Source organism: Callospermophilus lateralis, chromosome 14 (assembly GCF_048772815.1).
Source record: "Callospermophilus lateralis isolate mCalLat2 chromosome 14, mCalLat2.hap1, whole genome shotgun sequence".
In the NCBI taxonomy this organism is placed as follows: Eukaryota; Metazoa; Chordata; class Mammalia; order Rodentia; family Sciuridae; genus Callospermophilus; species Callospermophilus lateralis.
In genome coordinates this window covers 86396025-86408288 of record NC_135318.1, presented here as the reverse complement: position 1 = coordinate 86408288, position 12264 = coordinate 86396025, and the positions used below count along the sequence as shown (strand labels likewise).

The 12264-nt window shown below is 36.0% G+C and overlaps 1 pseudogene; it reads left to right on the top strand.

The window, feature by feature from the left end:
• Window positions 1-3080: 3080 nt before the first annotated feature.
• Window positions 3081-12264, top strand: part of LOC143380638 (kinetochore protein NDC80 homolog) — a 41712-nt pseudogene continuing 32528 nt past the window's right edge.

Sequence of the window (12264 nt, the reverse complement as noted above, 5' to 3'; positions counted from 1 at the left end):
CTCAGCAGGGTGGGAATGAGCCTAGGAGTGCTCTCTGGGTCTTTCCAAGGACTAAGGTCATGTCCCTTCCTTGGACAGGATTTGCTCTGTGATAGGGCAAATATATATAGAACAGACAAAAATTCTTTGCCTTGTACCTTTTTTTAAGATTTTTTTAGTTGTAGATGGACACAATACTTTTATTTTATTTATTTATTTTTATGTGGTGCTGAGGATCGAACCCAGGGCTAGGTAAGCACTCTAACACTGAGCCACATCTCCAGCCTTGTGTCTTGCACCTTTAAAAGAAAAATATCCTGTTCTCACAGTTCATCAACAAGAAGCATGAGGAAGGGAAGATAACTATGAAGAGTATAAAATTTCAGATAAAATTTAAGTCAAACTAGGAATTGTTTAATCAAGAAAACTGAAGAGTTGGAGGAAACACAAGTAAATACATTCACTAGAACTAAAGGGAAGAATTCTTAAAAGTTTTTAAAACACTACTAAAAGGAAAGATTATCTTAGTAACTAACTGAATGTACCATCACAAGAGGAAACAAAAACTAAAAATGCATCATAAATTAAAAATATAAACAAATATAAGATTCAATTTGCAAAATTTATTCATAGCAGGTTATTGAGGAAAACTGGAAATATTATGCACATATTTTTAAATTTTAGAATCAGATACAGAAGAAGGCAAAAAGTTTTGTCCTGTGACAATACTGCCCAGGGTTATAGAAATAATCCTGAGCTTTACAATAAGTAAAAATTATATATATAGTTTGTTTGTTTTGTCTCTTGGTACTAGGGATTGAATCCAGGGGCATTTTGCCACTGAGCCACATCCTTTTTATTTATTTTTTTTTATTTTGAAATAGGTTCTCACTAATAGGGTCTTGCTAAATTGCTGAGGCTGGTCTTTACCTTACAATCCTCCGGCCTGAATCTCTCTCTCAAGTGACTGGGATTACAGGTATGCACCACTACACCCAGCAAAATACATTACTTTAAACATTCCAGTGCAGTTCAAGAGAATCATCTAATTAAGGAAGTTAAAACTTAAAAATTACTTAAAAGCATTTTAGTAGTTACAGGTTACCTGTATCATAATGTTTATAGTATATTAAATTAGAATGTAAAAAGGACTATAGTTTTTTAAATATTTTTTTAGTTATTTTGTTTTTTTTATTTTTATGTGGTGCTGAGGATTGGAACCCAGGGTCTCACACATGCAAGGTGAGCGATCTACTGCTGAGCCACAACCCCAGACCATATAGTTTTTTTTTTTTGTTTTTTTTTTAATATTTATTTAGTTTTTGGTGATGGAATGTAGGTGGGAAGTGTTGGGACACAGGTTGGCCAAAGAAGAAATCTGGGCACTTACAAGTCAAGTTTGCTGTTCATTAACATTTCTTTGGGATGGGCTATCTCCAAATCTGTTGGGGGCCATTTCTTGGGCTTAATTAACATTTCTTTGGGATGGGCTGTCTTCAAATCTGTTGCTGCCTGTTTCCTGGGCTTTGTTAACATTCCAAGAGTTTCTCAACTTTTCCAGAAATTCATTCTCAACCTGGTCTCCATTTTAGATTTCCCACAATATTAGACCCAATTTACCTAACTACACTGACTACCTAATTGTAAATCTGGCTTCAACAGTACAGGCAACAATACCATTTAGACTCAAATTTCTATCAAAGTGAATTACTTGATCTCACTGAGATCAATTATATAATTAAATGAGTGAGATCAATTACTTGATCTCACTCATTTAATTATATAAACTGAGACATTATAAAAATTATCATTTTTATAATGTCTCAGTTTATATAATTAAATGAGATAATCTATATGAAATGTTGTGCACAAGGCCTGACATACAGCTTGCATAATTACTGATAATATTGGTGATAGGGATCCTTTTGATCTTGGTTCCCCCTTGATAGTCACCATGTGTGAGGAAGGAGGTGGTTGCTAGTAAGATATAGAAATTTAGAAAAGAAAACCGAAACACTGTGCAGCTAAATAGCAGTCATGAAAGACACATCCTTCAGGGGAAAGGAAAAAAAAATTTTTTCTAAGACTCAATGGGCGCCGCCATGTTTCTGTAGGGAAAACATTTCCACAGTGCCCCAGAGCACTCAGCCTATTCCTTGTGGCACAGGACCTTGGGTCTTTAGAGATAACTTTGATGGTCAATCCAGACCTGGTAGAAGAAGCTTCTGAGTGCTCGGAAGGCGGAGAGGCGTCATCAGCACGTAGAGTTCCAGCAAAGAAGAGCAGCGCCTAAGAATTGAGTTGCGCGCTATGTAATGCGTGATGACGTCAACTCCTCCAGTGGAGATTTTAAAATTCAAACCTTCTGGGTGGGCAGAGGCAGAAGCTCTTGTTTTAATGTGTAGTGAAGAGTAATTGCACAAATTACAGAAATTCGCCCGTTGAGCCTTGTCAGGAAACTGGAAGAAAGGTAACTAATAACATTCAGTTCTTTGTTAGTGCGAAACTATTCTGGAGGGAGAAAGTGATGGAGAGGGGCAATCTGTTAGTATTTGCTGCCATGAGAGGCCTAGGTTGAATCTAAGTTCAATAAATTTAAACTAGCAACGATTTTCCCAGGAAGGAGGGAAGACACTAGGGGACTCTGTAGAGAATAGAGACTGGAGGGAGGACAAGAGAGGAACTGTGGAATGTGGGCCCAGAAAAGTAATAAGATCACTATGAATGTACACTTTCCTGGATGCCAGGGCAGGATCTGAGAAGGCTAGTCAGGGTTAATTTTCAGGAATTTTGCTACCATGAATATTCTTGTGAAGGCAAGGATCAGACATTATTCTTTGTATTTCGTGTGTTACCTGACACACTCCCTTGTACATGGTAAGGCAGTTACTAAATTGTGTGTAGAATATTTTAAAATTAACTTAAATAGGTATTCTTTACAGACCTCAGTGTACAGGAACAAGAAAGGGAAAAATTATCTTGATCATGAACCTAGTTGCTTTTATATTTGAGGATAAAGATATTAGTTATTGCCTAGTCTACTTTTGTTCTAAATCTGAAACATTTTTATAATACTGAATTCATGATTGTAGTTCATAAGCATGAAGCGCAGTTCATTTCCCACTGCTGGTGCTGGCTGCCTCTCTATGCAAGAATCAAGATCTCAGGACATGAATAAACAAGGCTTTCATACTCCTCAAACGTAAGTGCTGCCATCTGTGGTCCTAATCTGTATTTTTTTTTTTTTGTCTTGAAAGACCCCAGCCCAGCAACCTTAGGCTTAGTTACAAAATTATTAGGGCACGTCACAAACCTGCAGACAATGTGTTTTTCAGATAATCAGTTAAGTGTGACCGATTGAAAAGGGAAAAACAGGTTGGTTGGGAAAGAGCAGAAAAACAGATTCCAGGGCATGCCTGAATAAACAGGGGCTAATAAGCAGGAACAGAAAAATCAGAGTGCTCATATGTAACTGTCATGTGGTGTAATTCCAGGAACATAAAATAAAAAATAACTTTACCCTTTAGGTAACCTATATGCTGGGTTCAAAATAGCCAATAAGAAACCTGTTGCTTACCGCGCGCGCGAAACCTGCCCCTTGACCCTATAAAAAACCTGTACCCCAAAGCCCGGTGTGCCAGCTCACCGAAGCTCCGGCTGAGGTTTCGCTGAGCACCCACAGGCGTCTGTGTCTGAATAAACCTCATGCGTTTGCAGCCAGTGCCTCGTGCGTCTTTCCTGGACAGGGAATCGGTGGGTCTTTCATTTGGCGAGCCAGCCAGGAGAACTCCTGTAACCCCGTCCGGATCCCTGCCCGAGGAACACCCGATAACCACTGGGAGGTAAGCTGGCCAGTTCGTGTCATTGTGTGTCTCTGTCTATGTCTGATTGTTATCTGTTCATGCGCAGCGTCTGTACAATTACGCGTAATTGCTCTGTATCTGGGCAGCTTGAGAAGGAGTTGACGAACTCAGACTTCTCCCCTGCCACCCTGGGAGACGTCCCAGGGACTCAGGGAGGCCCATCTGGGGGGGCCTCCAATGTTCTGTAGAGTACACTGTACTCGTGGGTGACGGAGGTGACGGTATCCCTCCTCTCCCTAATCCGTTCGGTTTGTGCTCCAGCCGCGCAGCGTTCTCTGTGTCCAGTCTGATATTTGTGTCTGTCTTCTTGCCTTTGTACTTTCTCATTCCATCTAAGACTAACATGGGACCTTAAAACCAGTAGATATCCCTTAACACTTAGGTGGCTTCTTTAGTCTACAGATCCACCATGAGGAGAAAAAGAGTCAAGAGAGAAATTTGAGCTGATCAAAGTACATACCCTCTTCCCCCTTTAAGACCTAAGACAGATAAAAACTGACTCTACTGGAAAGTTAGGAGATATGCCAGATTGCCTGAAATTGGGTCTCTCCAAAGAAGTTAATCCTGTAAGTAAAGGAGAGACTGAGAAACTCCCAGCAGCTGCCAGAGCCATCTTCGCTCTGGGGAATTTTCTCATTCTTTCCCTGCACTGCAAGGATTACTCCACTTGAATGCAGTAAAGTCAGTCACACTGAGACCCTTGATTTTACACCTATAGTTGCCCCTATGTAAAAACATCTGGTCCACTCGAAGGAAAATCTATGGTGCCACTGATAGGAGTCATAATTAAATGAAAGTCCAAAACCTGGAAAGATATTTTCTTATCTAGTTGTCTGATTGTTTCTTGGGGATAATCTAGGTTAAATGTGTGTCTAAAAGATAATTTTTTTGTAACAATCTGGTACCTAAATAAGTTTGAAGCATTGTATAATCTTGCAGTTAAAAGTTGGGGTTAGGTAATTGTGTAGTTTGTGATTTCAGATAATTCATGCCAGAGAACTTAGATACTTAAGATAAAAAAATTTAAAAGAACTCTACTTCCAAGTTGGCAAGTAACTCCCAATCATTCAGTTTTATTTTTTCCATTAATTTTGAACTGGGTAGCCTAAAAAGATTTCACTAGGTGTACCAGTGCATTAATTTGGGCAAGGATAGTAAATTATGATTTGGTATCTGTTCCACTTAGTGTGTAAGATTCAGAAAAAAAAAAAAAAGTTAAATTAAAATGTTGGTCTGGCTTATTAAAATAACATTAAATAGCAACAGTCTTGGAAATATTTAAAGCTTAATTTTGGATATACATGGTAGTGTGTGGTTCTTTTTTAAGATTTTTTTTTTTCCAGGTGATTTAATGTAACTTAGTACTACTTAAAAAACTTCAGAACAAAGAAAGTGGCTTAATGATCCTGAAGGGATCTCTTCTGATGATAGCTTTATATTATTAAGTAAATTCCTATTTTCAGTTTTGTGTGAGCAAGTTTTTCTAGTATAAAAAAAAAATAGTAAAAGTCTTTTTATGGGAACTCAAACTAGATTAAACCAGAGGGTAAATTATATGGCATTTACTAATTACTGACCAGTCAATTTTTTTCTAAGATTTTTGCTTTTTCCTTAAATTTTGTATTTTTTTGAGCTCATGATTTTGATCCTACAGACAAGTTAATGTTTTTCTGATAAGTTCTATTTTTGATCAACTATGGAGTTTTTAAACATTGCAATGAGATATCACCTGAGAAAGCAACAAGGCCTTTGCTATTGTATTGTGTTACACTTGTTACGTGTTATATGTCAGTATGTCTGTATGTGTGTATGTCCGTGTATCATGTAGTGATATGACAATTGACAGATGAGGTGCGCTCATAAAAAAATTTTAAAAATGGATCCAAAATATCTTTGACTCACGTGATTCAAATGGTTCAATTTAAATTGGGTAAACAGATAAAAAAAAAAAACTAAAAGGTTCTAGATATAAATTTAATAAAAAAAAATTTCTGGATAAAAGTCTATATAATTAAATAATTAAAAAGGTTTAAGTAAATAATATAAAAAAGATCTGTGTAAGTTGCTTATAAGTATAAGTTTTTAAACAAGTAATCTTAAAAAATTAAACAGCTGGTTAAACAAGTGCTGTTGTTTTAAAAAATTGTGCTATGTTATCTCTTTAAAAGCTAAACTTGGTTAATATAAAAACATCAATGTAATTGTGGTGCCATTAATATGTTTATATCTTCCAGGTATACAAGTCTGTAAGGTAAAAGCTTCAAAAGAACATTATATCAAACTGGTGTCCTAAAGTTGTATGAAGCACCCATCCCCAGATGACAGCCTGTTTTTCCCCAACCAGACCTCAAATGGAACTGACTTCTAAAAGGAAACTCACGTCCCCCACGTCGCTCCCCAACGTCTTCAAGCCCCCTCATGTTCGACACCCCTTTTCAGCTCTGAAGCAGCAAGAACGAGTCATCGCCCCTTCTCCACACAGCAATAAAGTTTCTAAAATTAGGGGGGGAACAAAGCCAAAAGTAGATAGGTAGTATAGATAGGTAAATCGAGTCAGGTTGGATCTAGGAGGTCAATTTTAAGTTAGTCTGGAAAGTTAAAGACTGTCCCCTGAGGATTACTGTTTACCAAGATGTAGAGCCAGCCCAAATAGGCCCCCAACTGAGGGAACCATGATTGGTTCCCAAGTTTCCAGACAAAGGGGGGAATGAAAGACCCCAGCCCAGCAACCTTAGGCTTAGTTACAAAATTATTAGGGCACGTCACAAACCTGCAGACAATGTGTTTTTCAGATAATCAGTTAAGTGTGACCGATTGAAAAGGGAAAAACAGGTTGGTTGGGAAAGAGCAGAAAAACAGATTCCAGGGCATGCCTGAATAAACAGGGGCTAATAAGCAGGAACAGAAAAATCAGAGTGCTCATATGTAACTGTCATGTGGTGTAATTCCAGGAACATAAAATAAAAAATAACTTTACCCTTTAGGTAACCTATATGCTGGGTTCAAAATAGCCAATAAGAAACCTGTTGCTTACCGCGCGCGCGAAACCTGCCCCTTGACCCTATAAAAAACCTGTACCCCAAAGCCCGGTGTGCCAGCTCACCGAAGCTCCGGCTGAGGTTTCGCTGAGCACCCACAGGCGTCTGTGTCTGAATAAACCTCATGCGTTTGCAGCCAGTGCCTCGTGCGTCTTTCCTGGACAGGGAATCGGTGGGTCTTTCAGTCTTAGGCAAAGAAATTATAAAATGTTTAATATAAAGGTGTAGTCTGTGTAATGTGTTAGTGAATCCTATCTGTTCCCAGTGGTACCTAATTTGGGATCAACAATACTAGGCACTAGGCCTGATACCAGTGTTTCTTAAATTCCAAAATCCTCTTTTATAATTTTTTTTAATATTTTTAATTGGTACATTATAGTTGTACATAATGGTGGGATCTTTTATTATACAGCTTCCTATTTAAGCAGATCCTGTGCTGTGACTTTAAATTTACTGAGATGTTTCCAACTACCAAAGTTCTTCATCAAATCAAAGCAATGTTATTTGCTCTGGTGATAAGCTAAAATGTAATATCAACCTACAGAACAACACTTTTTCAAAGATTTACAGGGAAAACAGTGCCCAAATGAACTTGCTACATAAACTGCATTTTTTTCCTCTAATTGATTTTCTTGCAGTGGACAGAAGAACACTATAAGCCACTGTAGAGCTGTATCAATTCTTCTTTAATACTTAGGTACAAGTTACTTGTGGGCTGTTCTTAAATTATTTAGGTTTAACGTACTGTGAGTTTCTATACTTTTAGAAATGTGAAATATTTATTTTCCTTCTGAATACTTTAACAGAATATTTTGTTGTACATAACATCAAAAGATTTTAGATATTCAATTGTATTAGGTGTGAAAAGGTAACCATCATCAATGTTTTTTGTCTGTAATTCAAATATTGTATATGAAGTGCAGCTACATTCTAACAGTGAGCTTTAAAAGAAAAAAAAAAGTCTCAAAAGTAACTTTCATCCTGTGATTGAATATATCCATTTGTACATTTTGCCTTTTTCTATATATCTGTAAATGTACATATTTTAAGACAAAATCATAATGTAGATAAGATTTTTGTTCTGCTTCTTAATATTTTAGTACTATGATTTATACTTTTAGCTTATCCCTATCATAACAGCTGTGGTTGCTGTTAAAATTTTTCATGATTTTGAATAATTTTATAGGTAATAGGGAGGAGGTATTTATTCCAACATGTTTCCAAAAGTTTCTTGAGCTGATTATTTCTTGTATTTATTTTAAAGTGTTGTTTTCTGTTTTTCTTAAAGCAAAGAGAAACCAGCCTTTGGAAAGTTGAGTATAAATAAACCTGCATCTGAAAGAAAAGTCTCTATATTTGGTAAAAGGTAATGTTTTAAATGATTAACTTTTTAGGTTAAATCTGCTTTAGATGGTAATAAGACATAAATTAACCCATTCAGACTACTATTTTATTGTTACATGTGAATAATTGGAAGTTTTATACCTAGCACTAAAATACTATAGAATCATAGATTGTAAAGTGAGGAACTAATCCCACATTTGAGTCTCATCTTTTTCATACTCTTAATGAGAACTCCAAGGAGCATTTGTTGTATGGGCTTTATCTATCAATATTAGCCATTTAAAATTAATACTGCGAAGACTTTAAAATATATATATTAATTCAATTTAAAATAGCAATAAGACTATTACATAGTAAAGTAAATAATGTGTTTTTCATGTTAAAATACATGTTTACCAAAACAAAACTATTTCAGAGAGAAGAGTGACATTGTTTTCCAGTTTTGCAAATCCCTTTTAATATGTGGTTTTATAGAAGATAGGTAGATTCTCATATCTGCTTCTGAAGTCTATTAGAATATTTTGCATCTTACAGCCAGCCTCTGGAAAACTTTACTATACACTCATGGATAAAATGAGCCAGGCACAGTGGTACATGCCTGTAATCCCAGCACCCAGCTGAGGTAGATCATAGATCACAAGTTCTAGGCCAACCTTAATAACTTAGCAAGGCCCTCTCTCAAAATAAAAAGGTCTGGCCAGACATGATGGCTGGAGACAAAAAACAGTGTCTCCTCACAAGGCAGTTTTGAGGATTGATTGAAGGAGATGAAAATCTCCTTCATTTGTTGAGCATTTCTAAAGCCCAGATATTAAGTGTTTTTCTATGTTAACTCTTAATCTTCAAAGGCAGATTTCCCACAAGAAATAGTGGTAAATGATGATTTGCAGGGAACAATTATGGAGGGGTAAATAAAAGCATAAGAATTTGGGTTATTGAATAAACATGCAGAATAGCTGGTGCAGAAGATCTTGTGGATTCTGTACACATTAGAGGAGAGTGTATGTGTTGTTAATGAAAAGTATCAGTTTATTTTTATCCCTGCCTTACTTTCTATCTAACTTTTCTTTTAACTGTTGTAACTTCATATTTTACATTCTCTCTACTTTATTTATTTATTTGTTTGTTTGTTTGTTTGTTTATTTATATATTTATATATTTAGTACTGGGAATTGAACCCAGGGCATTCAACCACTGAGGCACATCCCCAGTCCTATTGTATTTTATTTAGAGACAGAGTCTCACCAAGTTTCTTAGTACCTCACTTGTACTAAGGCTAGCTTTGAACTCATGATCCTCTTGCCACAGCCTCCTGAGCCACTGATTTTACAGGCATGCACCATCACGCCCAGCTCTCTCTACTTTAAATAATAGAATTCTGTTTAAGTAAATAAAGATTAAAAATTAAATTTTAATGCTTGGTGCCAATGTTAAAAGTAATAATAATAATAATGATGATGATGATAGCAACAACAACAACAACAACTTAGACTTTACCACAGAAAGAAATATCTTTGACTTTTAAAACTATGTTTCCAGAACTAGTGGACATGTATCCCGGAATAGTCAAACTGACATATTTTCCAGTTCTGAAAAAATCAAGGACCCAAGAACACTTAATGATAAAGCATTCATTCAGCAGTGTATTCGACAACTCTGTGAGGTATTTTATAACCTAATAATAATTGTGAATTTTCTTTTAGGTATTTTCCAATAATTTTACTATGACAAATATTTGATGTTTCATAAAAGTTATTGTAGTTTCTTACAGAAAATGGTTATGCATATAGTGTATGCATAAAATCTCTACAAGTTCCATCTATTAAAGATTTCCTGAAGATCTTCACTTTTCTTTATGGCTTCCTGTGCCCTTCATATGAACTTCCTGACACAAAGTTTGAAGAAGAGGTTCCAAAAATCTTTAAAAACCTTGGGTATGAACATTATATTTCTTAGTCTGGGGAAATTATTGGAACCTAAAAACCAAATTCAATAAATTTAATATTTGAGTTAGAAAAGTAACATGTTTTAAGATGATTATTGTGAACAGTACATATAGAATGAATAGAAGAGGAATTATACTGTGGATATATTAGTCTGTTTTGTGTTTGTACTGTATAACAAATACTGAAACAAAGTAACTTATAAAGAACAGGCACTTATTTAGTTCATGGTCTAGTGGGTTAGAAAACCCAAAAGCATGGTGTCAGCATCTGCTCTGCACCTTGTGAGGGCTGGATCATGACATGGAAGAGGGTATCACATGGCAAAACAATACAAATGTGTCAGAGAGATCTGACTTTTATAATAAAGCCACTCCATCAATAACATTCCTCTAGATGGATTAATCCATTCATGAGGGCTCTGCCAGTCACCTCCCAAAAGTCCCACCTCTGAGTATCATTAACATCTGACTTTATGGATTAAGTTTCCAATCCATGAATTCTGGGAGATGAACATTCACACCACAGCAGTAAGTTAGTACAGAACTGCATGTGACAGAGCATGAAGCCCTAAACTGCCGAAGTGATGGGGTAGAAAGTACAGGCTGGTTACCACAGGGTTTTTTTAAAATAAATATTTTATTTAGTTGTAGTTGAACACAATACATTTATTTTAATTTATTTTTATGTAGTGCTGAGGATCGAATTCAGCACCTTGCACATGCTAAGCGAGTGCTCTACTGCTGAGCCATAACCCCAGCCCTGGTTACCACAGATTTCATGGAAACAAAAACAACACCATTGAGGTCTAATGGAGTGAATATGAATTTGGAAAGGGCTAAATAGGGTAAGCACAGTGTTGGATTTGGGGATGAGTAGTTCTTACAGGTGGTTTATTGAATTTAGGGAAACAAAAGATCTTTTGATAGGACTCCAACATGCTGATTATAAATCAAATTCCACATATTAAGGGTTTATAGATACAAATTAATCTGCAGAGAAGAAACCCAAAATACACAAAATCATTTTGGAGAGTTAGATGACTAGCACAGAACAACAACAAAATATTTTCTAAACAAGTTAAAATAATGGAATGTGGGGAATTTTAGAAAAGTAACATCTTGCTTAATTTGCCCATTATTTTTACCATATTAATATAAGCTTTTTTTTCTCCCCCTGCAGGTATCCTTTTGCACTATCCAAAAGTTCCATGTACACAGTGGGAGTCCCTCATACCTGGCCTCACATTGTAGCAGCCTTGGTTTGACTAATAGACTGCATCAAGGTATTTGGTTTTACCTTTTAAATGTACACATAGGAAAGTTTGGGTTTTTTTCTCTCCCAGTCTTGCTTTTGCCACTTATCTCAAGTCTGCTTCAAAATTTTCATTTATCAAAGTACATTTAAGTTCCTGAGACTATAGGTGAGGGAGATAAAGTTCATGTTGGCAAAGAAGCTGGGATTACAAGTTCTCCCCACTATACCCAGCTATTCCTTTAATTTCCCTTTTTAGAGTTCCTCCATACACACAGTTGTCAAGATTAAACAAATCAAAACCTCACACACTCTAGGCAAGCACTCTGCAACTAAACTATACTCCCAGCCACATTGTTTTTAATAGTTGGCAACATCACAAGCAAAAAATAAATAAATAAATAAATAATATTTCCACATTTGCATTTTGTGCTATTTTATTTGTTTTTGTTGTTGTCATTTGTTTTAACTGTGTTAGGGACCAATTCCAGGTGATTGTTAGGTAAACAGTCTATCATTGAGCTATATCCAACCCAAGATTGCCATTGTCTAGTTTAAAAATAATTCATTTAGGGCTGAAAGTAGAGCTCAGTGGTAGACCACTTGCCTAGCATACATGAGACCCTGGATTCCATCCCTAGCACTACAAAATTAAATAGTAACATATAAAGAAATTAGCCCCGTCTATATTATGCCCTGGCTTTTCCTTTTGATATTATGTACTATGTTTTGACTATTCTGAATTATGAATTTTCATCTAGTCTAATGTAGTCTCTTCCTTTTGTAGCTTCTGAGTTTCCTGTCCTACTTAGCAATAGAATTCTTAAAACCAGTATGGCCCCC